Source organism: Rousettus aegyptiacus, unplaced genomic scaffold (genome assembly GCF_014176215.1).
Source record: "Rousettus aegyptiacus isolate mRouAeg1 unplaced genomic scaffold, mRouAeg1.p scaffold_m13_p_1, whole genome shotgun sequence".
NCBI lineage: Eukaryota > Metazoa > Chordata > Mammalia > Chiroptera > Pteropodidae > Rousettus > Rousettus aegyptiacus.
The window spans coordinates 26769387-26784802 of NW_023416284.1; the positions used below are offsets into that span (position 1 = coordinate 26769387).

Consider the following 15416-nt stretch of genomic DNA (forward strand, 5'->3'; position numbering starts at 1 on the left):
TGGAGTGGAGGTCAGCCTAGCTAGAAATCATCATCAAATCAAAGGGTGTTCTCACCTAACTGGGCATGTCCACTGACCGGGCATGTAGATCAGTAAAGAGGCTCACCTTTCAGGGTGACAAACACACCTATGTATACGGAAGAACTGGGAGATCCCTCATGCAAAAGCCACACTTGACAAAGGCAGAATTTTGGCCTGTAGTGGCATTTTTTAATGAGGTTCTTTTTTAGCTCCCCAAACACCAATGTCACATGTGGGTTTCTGGGTTAGGGACCTGCCACTGAGTTGTCACATGGGCTTGGTGATAGTTCTGCCTCTCATGAACACAACACATAAGGGAGGGGGAAGGATCATTTGCATGTCATTTGCCACTTCTGAGAAAAAGAAGTCAGTTAACAAAATACCGAAAATGTGGGAAATTGACATGCTGAAACTAACATGCAGAAAAAAATTTTAGAGTCACAATTTAGCATTCATTTTTGTGTTTTTCAGGCTTAACCTCAGATAACTTCAGTGTTTCTTAAAATGTTTTTCTATGGAACTGTATCTAGCCCAGCTATTTCTTTTATATACATTCAAATACATACCCACATGTGCGTCGTGCGTGCGTGTGTGTGTGTGTGTATTCTCTAATCAATCAGAATTGAAAAGCTGCACACAAGATCTACATCTAATGTATTTTCACCTAAAGACCCAGAAGTCCTGCACTATAAGGGCCTTTAAACTTCCTCCAATTTACTTGTCAGAAGCACTTTTATTTTCTACCTATAACACATCATTCATCCTGTGGCACTTGTGTTCTATGGAACAAACTGTGGGAGATACTGGACTTCTTTCTTTCACAAGATCAGTGCCTGCTTAAAATAAGAGGCCTTCCTGGAGCGGCTATCCTACTCTTTTAAATATAAAATGCTTTGTAATAGACCCGTGAAGATGGTTTCCTGTCCAGCTGAGCATCTTTGCCTCTCCTATATTTCAGAGTGACACCCAATGTTCGCGAGCCAAGGTGATACACAGAGTAAGTGTCACAAGCCTTCTGGAAACCATTAGGAGACCAGATCGCTCAGAAAGGCTGAGCTGTGTTTCTCGGCACTTGCATGGTGAGCCTGGGCCAATCACTTGCTCTGGGCTCAGTGGTTGTCAGCCATTGGGTCCCCTGAGACTCACCTAAACCAGCTCACTTATTTTGTGAATGGGGAATCATGACAAGGAGGAACCAAGCCTCAGAATCCCTTGATTTCGGTCTCTTTCCTTCATTCCAGGAGACACCATAAGAAAACCAGATTACTGTGAATGCCTTCCCATTTCTCTCATTCCGCTCTCACCACCTCACGCCACTGCTGCACAGCCATGAGTCGCTACGATTCATATGGTCACAAGGTACAGCTGACAGATAAAATTTGGTTTCCATCTGTCTGCTATAACATCAAGTGAAAATGAGTTGGTGAACGTTCATCACATGTAAATATAGGTTATCTGGTATACTGGAAACTCACTTGGGAGCAATCTCCCAGGGAGATCCCTCCGAGAGAACATTCCTCCTCAAGCTCAGTGACGGTCATTGGTTTATAATTTTGTTCCTTCTTACACAGGCAACTCTAGATAGCATGTTTGGGGTGACTAATAGCATCAGGGATTCAATTACTTAATGATCCCTTATGGCTTTCCTAAGTAATCCTGAGGAAGCCAGCTAGTTAGGGTGTATGTGGATTTACTCATTTAGTTTAAATAAACTTTTCACTTTGGAATAATTTAATATTGACAGAAAAGCTACAAAGATAGAAGAGGGTTCCCATATACCCTTCACCCAGATTCCTTTCATGTTAACAGCTTACATAACCAAGGTATATTCGTCAAACCTAGGAAATTGACACTGGTACATTACATTAACTAAACTACAGACTTCAGTGGAATTTCACTAATTTTTCCATTGATGTCTATTTTCTGTTCCAAGCTCCAATCCAAGATCCCATTCTGAATTTCCTCATCACATCTCTTTGGCCTACAGATTTATTTTTGCTTTCAAGAAATAAATATTGTCCTTGATTTCATATGATGTGGTATGCTGAGTGCCCAGCTGTCCTGTAGGGAGAAACACAGTGTCTGATGGGCAGCGGAGTCTGGGTTTTAGGGTCCACTCTGCCCTTTACTTGGGACACAGTCCTGGGCTTGTCACTTGTATAAACTTCTCAGATTCCACATCTACAACATGAACATGGTAGTTTCTAATTGTCAGAGGGCCGCATGAGGCACTCTTTGTAAACAGACATTAAAGCCAAATTCACTTAGAGCCCTATGGAGCTCATTATTATTATTATTATTAATGCTGCTGTAATGACAATCATGAATTAGATTCTGCCCTGTATCTAAAGCCACACAGCCCAGAGTCTGAGCTACCTGTCTGAGCTGACCATTTTAGTCTCAAATGAGATCTTTCCACAGACTCCCATGTGCCCCACAGAGAAGGAAATTTCTGCTTAAATTAGTCTCAGTTCGATACCTCCTTCATGGTTCTGTTCAGATGTCGCCTTATCACCCCTCCAACCATCCTACATAGAAGAAGCCTCCTGAATTCCCCCCCACCCCTAACCTTGGCATTCTCTAACTTCTTACCCGGCTTTATTCTCCTCCATGGCATGCACTTCATTTGACATGTTACACGCTTATATGCTCCTTTGCTCATGGGATGCTCCCCTCTGCTAGATTACAAGTTCCAGGAGACAACTGACTGTTGTCTGTTTAGGCCACCGCTGTATCCCTATGCCTAGAACAGTGCCTGATGCTGGTAAGTACTCACTGGATACTGGGAAATGAATGACTGGATGCTCAGTTTTACTTTGCAACCTCTTGCCTCCACCCTAATAACCTAAAAACAAACTCATTATATCTAAACATACCGTTGAATTCAAATAAGAGGGAAGCTACTTGGAAAACAGGTGGCTTTGAGGATCTGGGTCTTTCTGAAGGAAAAATAAAAGGGAGTAATATACTTCTTTTAATTTAATTTAATGCCGTTAATGTCCCTTCACCTGCCCCCTCTCCCATGATTGGTTCTGCCAGTTAGAACCCACAGTCTCTTCCTTGTCAGAGTTTGTCTGCTGGCTACACCATACCATCAATTCCAGCAGAGCCCAGGCTAGAAAAAGCTGATGAAATCTCCACACCCAGCCAGCCTACTTCATTACTGTGCCCACTCAGTACTTGTACGTCAAAGGCCCACAGGCTTCTCAGAACAGGACTAAAGCTAGGGGATCCTGCAGATTGGCCTTGGTGAGGACATTGATTCAGCAAAGGGAGGGATGGCAATAACACACAGTGACCTAGTGGCAGGTCCAGGACGGAACTCAGGTCTCCCAGCCCCACAATTTGGCCCTGACTCCTCTTGGGCTGGAACCACTTCTCCATACCCGCTATTCACCCAGGGCTGTGTGGTTATTTCCTTGAGCTCCATTCTGTTTTTCTGCCCATCCCTGTCCCTTCTGGGTACGTGATAAGCTTGAGCAGAGATGGATGGAGGTGACTCTCTCAAAGTAGCAATGCATAGGAAAGTAGAACCATGAGCCAGACAGAAAAGAAATGGGGGTCACATTTGTTGAGAGCCGGGTCCTCTCTATTATCTCATCCAGCACTCACAGTACCCGGCAATGGAGGTGTTATAACCACATTATCTAAATAAGGAAAAGGAAACAGAGAAGTTAAGAAATGCAGCAAATCACACAGCAAGTCTGTGGCAGAGCCAATAGCAGCATGGAGCTCCTGCTGGTTCTGAAGACTTTGTTTTCTGCCCCACCACTCCAGTAGAGATTCTAAAACCTAGACAGCACCCCAGAAGGGGGAGTCCTTAAAACAACAAAATATTTCTCTGGTGAAGTAGCCAGAACAATCTAATTTTAGAGATGAGGAAACTGAGATCTGCAGAGGAAATGTAGCTTGTCTGTGGTCACATAGCAAGTGAGTGGTTGGATCTATTAGGCTCTAAGCTTCAAGAGGACACAGGATCTCTCCTGGTGCTTAACCCAGAGCTGAGCTCACCGAAAGACTCAACCCATTGTTGACGAATAAAAGAGTGAACGACAGAGTAGGTTAGAAGTGCAATCTCTTGTGACTCCCACAAGCCAGATATTTCCCCTGTACTTGCCCTGTACATTGGCCTCAGGAACAGGAGACCAGGCTGATGTGGGCGAGCACAAGCCTGAACTCGGCACTGGCCTCCACAAGTCATATTCCTTTCTCTGAGGCCATGGATTGGTCAGAGGCATGGAAAGTGATGCTGGCTCCGGTTCCCATTCAGCCCTGAGCACACAAGTGGAGCTAGAGTGATGCAATGAAGAGAAGGCAGAGCTGATATTTTTTGGCCCAAGGAGTGCCATTATGACAGGGAGTGTACCCTCCTCTCAAGTCTGGTGTTTGGAGCCAATTTGTCCATTTTTATTTAGTAGCAGCCAATTCACAAATCCGGCAGTTATTTTTATTATCATTCATTTTTTCACAATAACAATTGAAACAATTGTTTACTGTTCACCTACTATGTGACAGGCGCAGTATCTCATAAGGTATCTGACATAGATAATCTCTGTAATCCATACAGCCACCCTGTAGATAAGCGTAAGCACTCCCCTACTACAGAAGAGGAAGCTATAAGGCTTAGGAGAAGTAAAGGAACTTGGCTAAGGTACATGCTAGAAAGCAGGAGATGCAAACTCAGGTCTGTGGGGCACCACGGCTTGTGCTCCTACCATGTGACTTGTGTGGGCCTGGGACAAACAGGTCAGAGCCACAGCTAAGGAAGCATGAAAACTAGAGGCAGATGGAGGGCCTGCCAGATTTCCTGGGCATCCACCTGGCCGGGCTTCTCATCCCCAGCCTGAACTTCTAGCACCAGGTGTGTGTCCACATGCCCAGATGCCATCCCCAGAGGGGATGAATAAGACAGTTTGGGTGAAACTTAGAACTCTTCTGTTAAAAGTCCTCCGGTGACAGCAAAGGACACCCTTTGTCAAGAACCGCTATTCTCAGTTCTCAGGAGGTTATTTTCTCACATCTGCACCCTCTTCTAGAAGGTTCTAAAATGTTTCTTAAGAAAGTCATTTATTGGTTTCCCAAGAATACCGTTCCTCAGAACCTGAGACCTTATAATTCTAGGATTCTCAACAAAGCAAAAATAATTATGATCACCCACAAATGAGGCATGAAGGTCTATTTTTATTAACCATGCCAATTATTTCCAAACAGTGTGCTATTTATGAAAATGACTTTGGAGCCCAAAGTCCTGGGTTTGAGTCCTAGCTCCGCCCTTTACTAGCTTGTGAAATTTTAAGGCAAGTCATTCAATAAAATAGTTATTCGAAGCCTACTATGTACCCACAGCCCTGGGCTGGGAAGACCGAAGATACAAAAGTAAAGCAAAGAAAGCCATGATCTCACTTAGCTCTGAGTTCCTCATCTATAAAATGGGAACTAACAGCTACTAAGTGCCTACAGCGAGATGCCAGGCCCCCGACATGCAGGTTCTCACTTCATACTCCAGGGCTTCTCAAGGTAGGTTTGCAGCCAAGGAAGCAGGGACTTGGGCTGCAGCGGCCTGAGTGAGCCTGCAGCCCTGTGCGGCAGTTTCTGAGCTCTCTCCACCTCCACCATCCCCCTCTTCTTGCACCCTCCCCCACTTGGCAGACGAGTCCACAGAGTGAACGGGATAATAGGAGAGAGTGCTCTGCGTCCGATCAGGAACCACACAGATGTATGACATCATGGTTATTAATAATGGAAGCAGCACAACTAATTCACGACCCCTCCAGATGGACCACCTGAATTGTGAACCTCCTGCAAAGAGCATCAAATTCTATATGGTAAAACTGGGAGGCGCCTTAGGAGTCCACCCCTTTCCTCATTTATAGCGGTTGGGAGTAGACAAGATGGGGAGGGCAGCCTACTGAGATAACAGAGGCAGCCCCGCCCCACAAAACCCAGGATGCTCTGAGTTTGGCTTTCGTGATTGAACCACAAAGATAATTGGTCTTAAATCAGGCACAAGAAATGGCTCCCTCCAAAGGGCACTGGTAAAGGAATCAGTAATGAGCTGCAAGTGTGGCCTCCCCCACGGGCCCTCAGCCCAGCTCCTTCATACCTCAGGGCCTTCATACCTGCTGTTCTTGCAACGGAAATACTCTTCCCAAATCTTTGCATGGCTGTCACTTTCATTATTTGGATCTCAGGATACATGTCAGCTCCTCAGGGAAGTCTCCCTGGGCCCCGTTTTCCGTTTCCCCCATCCTCCCTAATGTTCACACTGCCTTGTGTGAGTTTCTTCAGAATGTGTGTCACTATTTAGCATTATCTTGTCCATGACTATTCATGCTCTCTCTTCCCACTGGAATGCAAGCTCCATGAACAGAGGATTAAGTAGTTTTCATTGCTATAATCCCCAGAAAGGTGCCTAGGACCCAGCAGACACTCTACAAACATGTTCAGTGAATCCCCCTGGATGCTGGCCTGAGCCACAGCTATCCTAGCAGCTAGCAGTCACTCACTCATTCACTCATTCAATAAATGCTTATTGAACCTCTCCTCTGTGCCAGACGTTCTGCTAGGCACTGGGGATTTCAATCCAACAAATGAGACAAAGTCCTTGCTCTGATAGAGCTTTGATGGTTGATGAAAACAAACACCATAGTAGTCACATCATGTGTGATCAAAGAATAGCCGACCGGAAAAAAAAAAAAAAAGGTAGAGGGATAAGTGTGGCAGAAAATAAGAGGAATGAGGAAATACCGAGGAAATGGAAACATCAGACTGGCCCTTTAAGGGCTTCCCACATGCTCAATACTCATCTTGGAGAGCTGGTGCCAAGCACCCCCACCAGCTCTGGGGACCTGGGGACAAGGAGACATGCCCACTGCCACAAGTGCTTTCTGGCTATAGCCTAGTGCACAATAGGATGTATGTGTGTATAGAAGCAGGTGAGTGTGTGTGTGCATATGTAGGTGCATGGGTCCAAATGAGTGTACATGACTGAGTGTGTGAGCACTGTGAGAGTGTAGGAAGAGAGAGATTTGTATGTAGAAATGAATGTGGTAGTGTGCAGAAGTACACATGTGTATATGTATGTGTCTGATGACCCTGGCATTAGTACTTTTCACCACAGATTTCACATCTGGTTGAACTTGACATGCTCAAATACCCCAAACAAATGGCACCTAGCAGGTAACGTATCATTATTTAACTCATTTAAAAAATAAATCATTTAAATTCTTATGTTCGTCAAATTGATTCTGCAAAGTGTCCACATAAAGCAGCACGACTGTTCCAAGGAGAGAATTCCCAACTTCTGGATGTTACTGAATGTAGTGATATCACTGGATAAGGACTCTGGATTCTGGTCCTTGTTTTACCACTAACTACTGGGTGGCCTTGGACCACTGTTTGTTTAGCTGTGTGATCTCAGATGAGCCACTCAACTGCTCTGGGCTTCTACTTGCTCTTCATTAAAGAAGGCAACTATAGGTTAACTCTTGTAGAGTTGGTTGCAACTCTACAATACCACATCACCTCTTTTGGTAGCCCCCTGAAGCGCTGTTTCCTGGAAGAGCAAACATGTGTAACTTGAAAAGGGATGTAGGCTCAACTAGGGAAATGCTGGGTTTGACAAAGTTAAACAGGGTCTTTTATTGCAGCACTTCTCAGAGCCTTTAATCTGCCAGTACCGATTGTGATTGGCCAGAAGTGTGATGGCAAGCCTGCAGAATTTGCCGGACTTACTAGAACAGGGAAACCTTGACTTGTGGCATAGCTTTCAGAACTAATGTTCCACGGAACACACTTTGGGAAATCCACGAGCAGACTCACAGGACACATTAACAGCCCCCTTCTTGCAGATGACTGAACAGAAATGGTGTTCAGTCTCCCTAAGTCACAGTGCAGACCCATGGCAAATACCATCCCAGAATCATCTGAACCACAGTAACTCACATGTGCACAGTGCTTTATATTTACAAAACGGTTTCATTTATATGATCTCAATTCCCATTGATGACGTTCCTCTAAAGACCCTCACCCCCAATTTTCAGATGATAAGTAAGATGTAGCCTGAAAGAGATTAAGGAATCTGCCCAGAGCCACTAAGTGATGGACTCAGTTTCCCCTATGTCCCTGATCAAACCATCAATAAATACATGTTTTATAGATGTAAGCCACTGTAGTCACTGTGCAGAGCCCCCTGAAAGATGCTGAAGCGGACACGACCTGCACCTGTTCTGCACCCACCACCACTCCTCTCTGGAGCTCAGGCACCCTGTATTGGTTAAGAGAAGGGGAGGGTGCTGGGAGAAAAGCCCGTGGAGTAGCAGCTGCTCTGGAAACACCCGGGCTGTGAGGCTGGGAGTAGCTCCCTGCCAGTTGCCACACCCTCCCAACCATGCCAGGTACAGCACCCCCCCCCCCCACCCGCTGTACCCCAAGCGCCAGGTGCCATTCTGCAAGGGCGGAGGGGGAACAGCCAGAGCAATGCTAGTTTAACTCTCTGCCAATAAGCCCGAGGAACCCAAGGTTGGTGGTTCTGGCAGTCTGAATCTGCCACCACTTCCCGGGGGAAGCATGGCCAGAGCTGCCAAACCCATTCAGCATTCCCCACCGGTGCGCCATGTCCCGCCGTGTCTGAGAGTTCGAGGCCTGAGAGGCGTGGTGAGTGGGGGTCTGTTGCGGGCACAGGAGGCTGTGCCCGCCAACGGCGAGTGTGGCTGTGCCAGGTGCAAGTGTGTGAGAGAACTGTGAACGCGGGAACGCTCATGTCACCCCAGGGCGGTGACACCACAAGTAGTGTCGGGAAACGCGCAGGTGGAGAGCTCGTGCACCAGGCAACCCCAGGCTCCGGAGGAGTCCCGGAGGTCCTGGAAGGTGTCACCGACGCGCTCCTGCACCCGCGCCCAGCCCTCTGCCTCCCGCCTCGCTCCTGCCAGTCCATCCGCTGCCGTCTGGGCGGGGGCTTCTCCCCGGCTTGGCGGTGCCGGGCTCCCGGGCTGTCAGGCCGCGGCGGGGGCGCGGCGCGCGGGCGCTCACTGCTTACCTGCGGGCAGCTGCGGATCCACGGCTCCGGGCTGGGCTGCGCCGCGCTCGACTGGGCTGCGCTGGGCTGCGCGCCCGGCCTCCGCGCGCCTCGGCAGCGCCCGCTCGCTCGCTCGGCTCCGCCCGGCTCGGCTCCGCCCGGCGGTGCCCCGGGCGCTCGCTGGCGGCCCACGCGGCGCGGGGTGGGCGCGGGGCGGGCTGGCGGGCGGCCGCTTGGAAGCTCCTTATTTGGGCAGTGATGTCAGGGGAAGTCGCAGAGGCCGGACCACCCACTTCTTTCCATTTACTCCCCAGAGTTTCCTGTCGCCGAGCCCGGGGACCCCGGCACCCGCCCGCCTGGGGCGCCTCTCTACCCGCTTGGCCTCGGCGTCGGCCGCTCTGGGGTCGCCACGCGCCGGGGTCACGGTGGGCCGGGGCGCGGCGGACAGGCGGCAGCCGGCGGAGGGTCTGTGTCTGGGGAATCCCCGGTTCCCTGCGGCCGCGGGGAGGGTCTGCGCGGAGGCCTCCTCGGTGACAGGCCGTGTCATTCCGGGCGCCGCCCCTCCCTCCGCGCCCGCCCCGGCTCCCGCGCTGTCATTTCCTCCCGGGCCCTCCCGGGAGGGCCGTCAGGGAAGCCCCGGTCGTCGCGCCGGAGCCCTGCTGCTCGGCGCCCTGCCTCAGCTGCACCCGGGCCCGGCGGGCGTCCATGGTCGTCCCCAAAGTGCTTGCTCCTTGCTTTGCTCCCCCGGTGCCAGCCCCGATCCGGGAAGCCCACGACTCCCAAGGCGGGAATTCTCCTTAATGAGCACCGGGCGGGGCTGGCCTGGTCGGGTCTTCCCTGGGCTCAGGCCTGGGGGTGGGGGTGGGGGGCAACTCGGGGCTTCCCAAAGGCCCGACTTTACCAGAAGCTGCTGGATCCCAAGTCTTGGGACCTGAGTCACACGTGCTTTGGCCAGTCTCCAGCACACTTGAGTCAGCCCACCCACTCTGGTCCCCACCCGCCTGCCTCCTGAGGAAGGCAGAATGGCCAAGGCCTCCAGACCTCACCAGATTCCTAACCGGAGGCTCAGACATGTCAGGTGATTTGCCCAGAGTCAACTCTCTGCACAACCAGGGCTGCCCTTGGCTTTGGCTGACTCTAGGCCTGGCCTCTGCTGGCCTGAAACGGCCTTAGGAGGTTATAGGACCCAGGGCCAAAGTCAGGACTAGACTAAGGCAAACTAAGTGCCCAGGGTGTCAATTGAAGGAGGCGCTCCCTCTCCTGGTCATGAAAATTCAAAGACCTAAGGGTGACTTACAACTAAGGTAACCAGGGCTTCCAAGAAGGTTACTTGGAGGCCCCAAGCTTCCTCTGGCTCCAAAGATGGCCTCAAATTTAAGGTCCTTCCTGTCTTGGGAGTGGGTTCCTTCTGACCAGAGGCCATCTGGGCCTATGGGAACAGGACTAGTGGCCCTGGGGACTTCTGTGCCTTCTCCATATAACAGCTTCCAACACAGCCCCACCCTTCCTGTAAAGCCAGGTCAGAGCAATCGCATTCTTCCCAGACCACCAGCTTTAATGAAGGGAATCCTGACTTCCAAAGTGGCATCATACTTCTAGCTGCTGGAGGAGAAAGCTGTAGCTTTAGGGCTTTCAGGGAGTGAAGGAAGGCGTGATTGCAGCTGGGTAAAGAGCTATACACTCATGTGTATAGTTGCACACCTGCTGGCCAGTTGCCAAGCCTCCAGTTGTTCTGTTCACCACAATCACCCCAATCTCTCTCATCCTCCATCAGCTCTCAGAGCCCAATGCCAGCTCTAATCAGGTCATCCCTTTCGGACAAAGCCCCAAAGAAAAGGATTGCACTCCCTGATCTGGCATGCAAGGCCCCACTGACCAGCTGCAGCTCCCACAGCTCAGCCGTCTGTGCCCTCTGTCCAGCTCTCTCACCCCAACACAACCTTGCACCAGCTTTCACTCCATGGGGCCTCTGCACAGACTTTCTCTCTGTCTGAATTGTCTTCTCTACTTCTTTGCTATCTTTAACACCCCAAATCAAGCCTGCTCTTGATATAGATTTTTCCCTTGATTAGGGCCCCCTGGGACAGGTTCTTGTCCCTCACTCCACTCCGTCCCTGCCCCCACTTCCCTGCTTACTGTGCCTGGCTGGGAGCAGCTCCAGACGGGAGAAAGTGGGTGTCTCGTTATAATTCATATGCCAAAAGGGGTGACTTTTTGTCATTTGCACAAAGGCTCAGATGACAGCCTTACTCCTGCCCCAGGATGAGTTTGCTCCCCAGGCTTTAAGGGATGGCCATGAAACTTTCCAATGGACTTAGTCACCTACCTGTGCTGTCACAAGCAGATCAATGGTTCCTGACTCTAGAGATGCACCCATCACCCCAAATCGTAGTGAGCTGGGAGAGACCTCCCCTCTCTTAGACTGGGAGTGGAAAGGAACTTTCCATCTTGGTTCTCTCCTGCCAGGATTGATAAGTTTATAAATTTTTGTTAAATAAGTGAATGATCCTGGGTGGGGGGCAAATTGAAAGACTAACCATAGCAGTGGCAGAACGGTCCATCTCAGAGCTGTGGCTGAAGCTCCTGAAGGCCTGGCTAGGGGCTAGGGTAGAGGGTGGCATTCTCCATTCTAGGATTGGATGCTCAGGACGCTGGGCCAAGGTGTCATCCCTGGATGGCTGCCTTGCTGAGGCTTGTCCCTTGGACTGCTCCTTTGTTCCAACTTTCTGTGGCTTTGGATTTTCTCCCCCTCCTTTCTCTTGGCAAAGTCCTGTACAGCCCCTTCCAGGCAGCCTGGTCCATCCCCATCCCAACCCCCAAACACACAGTCCCGAACAGGCCATAACAAGGTGGAGGGGAAGGGATGAAAGGAAGTGAAATTTGTTGAGCACCTTCATTGTGCCAGACACAGTCACTCTGGATTCCCCCAAATCCTCCAAAGATCCTGCCCTCGACCCTTCAAGCCACACAGGCCTCATCTATCTGCAGCCATCCTCTTGGCCAAGAGCGTTAGCCTGAAAGCCTTTACCCATCTTCTCCCACAACCAAAGCTACTTGTCCCTACCTTGAGACTCAGCCTCCAACCTAATTCTGGTGTCAAGTCTCACTGAATGCCAGGTCTCAAGACATCATCAGCCTTAGAGCTCGAAGACACAGAATAGGAGCAGGCAGCCCTGCTTCAAGGCTAACAGCCTGAGTCTGATTCTGCTATATGAGCTACCACCCCTACCCCGGGGCCCGGGGCAGCTTTCTCACCTAGTAGCTGGACAGGCCCCAGGTTAGAAGGCAGGTGGTGCCAGGTGCCAGTTCCTTCCTATCAGCCAATCCGAGGGATATAACTGGGCTAGGTCTTGAGAAATTCCCAGAGCTTGGCCCTGGGGGCCTTCCCACATTCCTTCATTCCTCAAACATGAATCAGGCCCCTTCCCTGTTCTGGGAACATGCAACACACAAACCTGTGTTCTGGGAGCTCCATCCGAAGATGGAGACTGGCAGGTAAATAGATTGTCCTAGTGCAACTTGCCGAATGCTACGCTTCTGTTTGCCAGGCCTGGATGGAGCAGGGGATGTACACACAAGTGGGGACATAAGATTATTTTACTTCGGGGGCTGCAATTCAGAAAGATTGTGGTCCAGGTGTTCTAGGCTAATTGTTAAATGCTTGTGTCCATGGATATACTACACACACACACACACACACACACACACACACACACACACACACACGGCTTGGTTCTGTGGTAAAGCCAACATCCCACTGTAGAGACTTCATAAGCTAAGAAAGATTAGAACAGAGGGCAGGGTTGGCATCTGATCTGTCATCTAGGAGGCTGTTTCTCTGTGAACTTTTGTTTCTAGCTCCTAACAACCAAATTATAGATCCAGTTTTGGAACACACTGTCGTTCCTAAGACACTGGGGACTGCTATAGCATTCTTGGGAGAGCTTTCAAAAGGGGGTTGAGCAACCCGTCTTGTAGGCCCTCCAGGTTATTTATGTTTAGATCGTGTACTTACTTACCAGCCATTCCCTCTCCACACCCTGTCTCCCATGGCTGGAATTTCCTGGACTCAGATGCTTTGTGTTATTTCACTACTTGTGTGTGTGCAGTGTGTGTGTGTGTGTGTGTGTGTGTGTGTGTGTGTGTGTGTGTATGGTGAGTGCCCTTTCGATAGATCTGTTGCACACATGCAACTTCAGTCTTCAGTTTTCACACAGGTGGCCATTTCTCTCCTGGGACAGACCTGGGGCTCTTAGAGTTTATGGAACTCACATCCAGGGGTCTGGGAGGACTCAGCCCCAACCTGTTTCCCCAGTCCAAGGGCTATTTTTCCAGCTTTCTGACTGTCAGGCTTTCATTTCATCCTTAACTCACTTCTATCCGATGCTGTTGTGAACAGCGTGAGCCTTGGAGCCACATGAACCTGGGTTCGGATCATAGCTCCACACTCACTGTGTGAACTTGGGCGTGTCACATGATATCGCTGATCTTGACTTCCTCATCACAAAGGATTGCTATGCAGATTTGTTAAGATACTGCCATAGAGCCCTTGATAGAGGACCTAGCACTTGGTGGGTGCTCAATAAGTGGTAGCGATTACTACTTTGTTCCCATATCATGACCCAGAATCCTGCTCCTCCCATCCCGTTTGTCTGTATTGATAGGAGCACCCACCATCCCAAGCCCGAAGCCAGGATCCCTTCCCCACCATCACCTCCCAGTTATAACAGCCTTCTCCCTGACCCTTCTGCCTACCTCTCCCTCCAATCCACACAGGTGGAACTCTCTCAAACAAATGCAAGTGGGTCGCTGCCCAGCTAATCTACCCTATTAGTGCCTTTTAAAACTGAGCCTCAGTTTACCTGTATCCCTCCCTCTGCACCACCCTTACTCACTCTATTCTCCCACCATACATAATTGCTCACTATTTCTGAACCTGCCTGTATATTCCCTTCACTCATATCTGCTTGGCTGGCTCCCATTCATCCTTCCAGGTCAACTCAGGGGCCATTTTCCTTATGAAGGCCTCCCTGGTCCCACAGGTGGCACTGGCTGCTTCCAATCTGTGAACCTCCAGCATTTGGTACAGGCTGCTCCAGCTTGTGTCCCACTATGTGTAGACATTTTATGTGTGTATTCGTTGCCCCTTTAGATTCTGCAGCTCCATGCATAACCATGTCTTACTCAGTGCTGGGAGTATCCCAGGTATTGAGAGCATGCTACAGACAGACTTCTACCCCTCTGGTGAGAGGATCCAGGAGACAACTACAAGAGGCCAGTCGGCCTCAAGCCCACTGACTAGTTTTCCCTAAATGACAAAAGCATCCTCTTTTCCTATACTTCAGACTAAGCCTCTGATCAGCCTGAGCCCTGTGTCTGCCTCATTCTGGCTTTTCACCACTGTTTCTGGGGACTCCCGCAGAGCCCAGTGGGCCCCAGGTGGGGAGGGCGGTGCCTTTTGTTCCAGGAAATCAGAAGATTAGTCAAGCCACACACTCCCCTGGCAGCTGTGAGAACAGGTTTTCCCCAAGCCAAGGCACCGGCTTGCAAGATCATCAATAACAACAAATATTTACTCTGCACATGGCTTTATGTTTGCCAGTGGGAGGTACAGCAGACAGAATCTACTTCTAAAGCTTAGATGAAGACAGTCTGGGTGCAGGTCCTGGCTCTGACACTTAGTAGCTGCTTCAAATGGGGAGGATAACACATCTCAGGGAAAGATTGTAAAGATTAAATGAGAGTTGATGAAATTAAAGGAGACAATATTAAGAACAGAAGCTGGCATGTAGTAGATGTTCAACAAAGGAAGGCCTCCACCTCCACTCAAGCTCTTGGGGGAGACTCCGATGCATGAGACTTAGTCTTTGACAATAGCTCATTAAGTGAAAGAAGTGGAGGGAATGAGAATTTAATCATACCTTATAAACATTAAGACAGGAGAAACGGTAACAGATATGACAAGAAAGAGAGTTTCGGGAGCAGTAAGAGGGAGAGGGAAATCCTAGGATGGCCTTAAAACCTTCTTCCTTTGTGTGACTTTTATCCAACAGTAATTGCTACCACCCATTTGGCCTGTCCAGGCAAGGGGCTGGGATGGGCTGGGGACAGTCAGGAAGGAGTCCCAAGGCAAGACCAATGAGGCACACTGGGCCTGTACATCTGACAGTCTGGTTCCAGAGAGGAGTTCTACACTTGGAAAATAACTATGATAACAGTAACTAAAAGTAATGAATGATGCAGAAGATATGGGAAAGAGATGAAAATGAATAGGGATGGGGCCTGGTTCGAAGGCTACCTTTTAGAGCCTCCATCTACGAACAACAAAAAAATCTAGAAAAAATGGTCCTGCTCTGGCGCTCCACTCCTGCTCAGGTTC

The 15416-nt window shown here is 49.6% G+C and overlaps 1 protein-coding gene across 11 annotated transcripts in view; it reads right to left on the minus strand.

Moving 5' to 3' along the window:
* HIVEP3 (HIVEP zinc finger 3) overlaps positions 1–15416 on the minus strand; it is a 432406-nt gene that overhangs the window by 111704 nt on the left and 305286 nt on the right. For 2 of the 11 annotated variants that reach the window (XM_036232692.1, XM_036232708.1), the window contains exon 1: positions 9059–9195. The exons of 8 other annotated variants lie outside the window; for them this stretch is intronic. The gene's annotated coding sequence lies outside the window, so the exon portion shown is untranslated. Of the gene's footprint in view, positions 1–9058; positions 9196–12292; positions 13780–15416 lie in introns of those variants that run through there. One more of the 11 variants, XM_036232712.1, reaches the window with a different exon arrangement.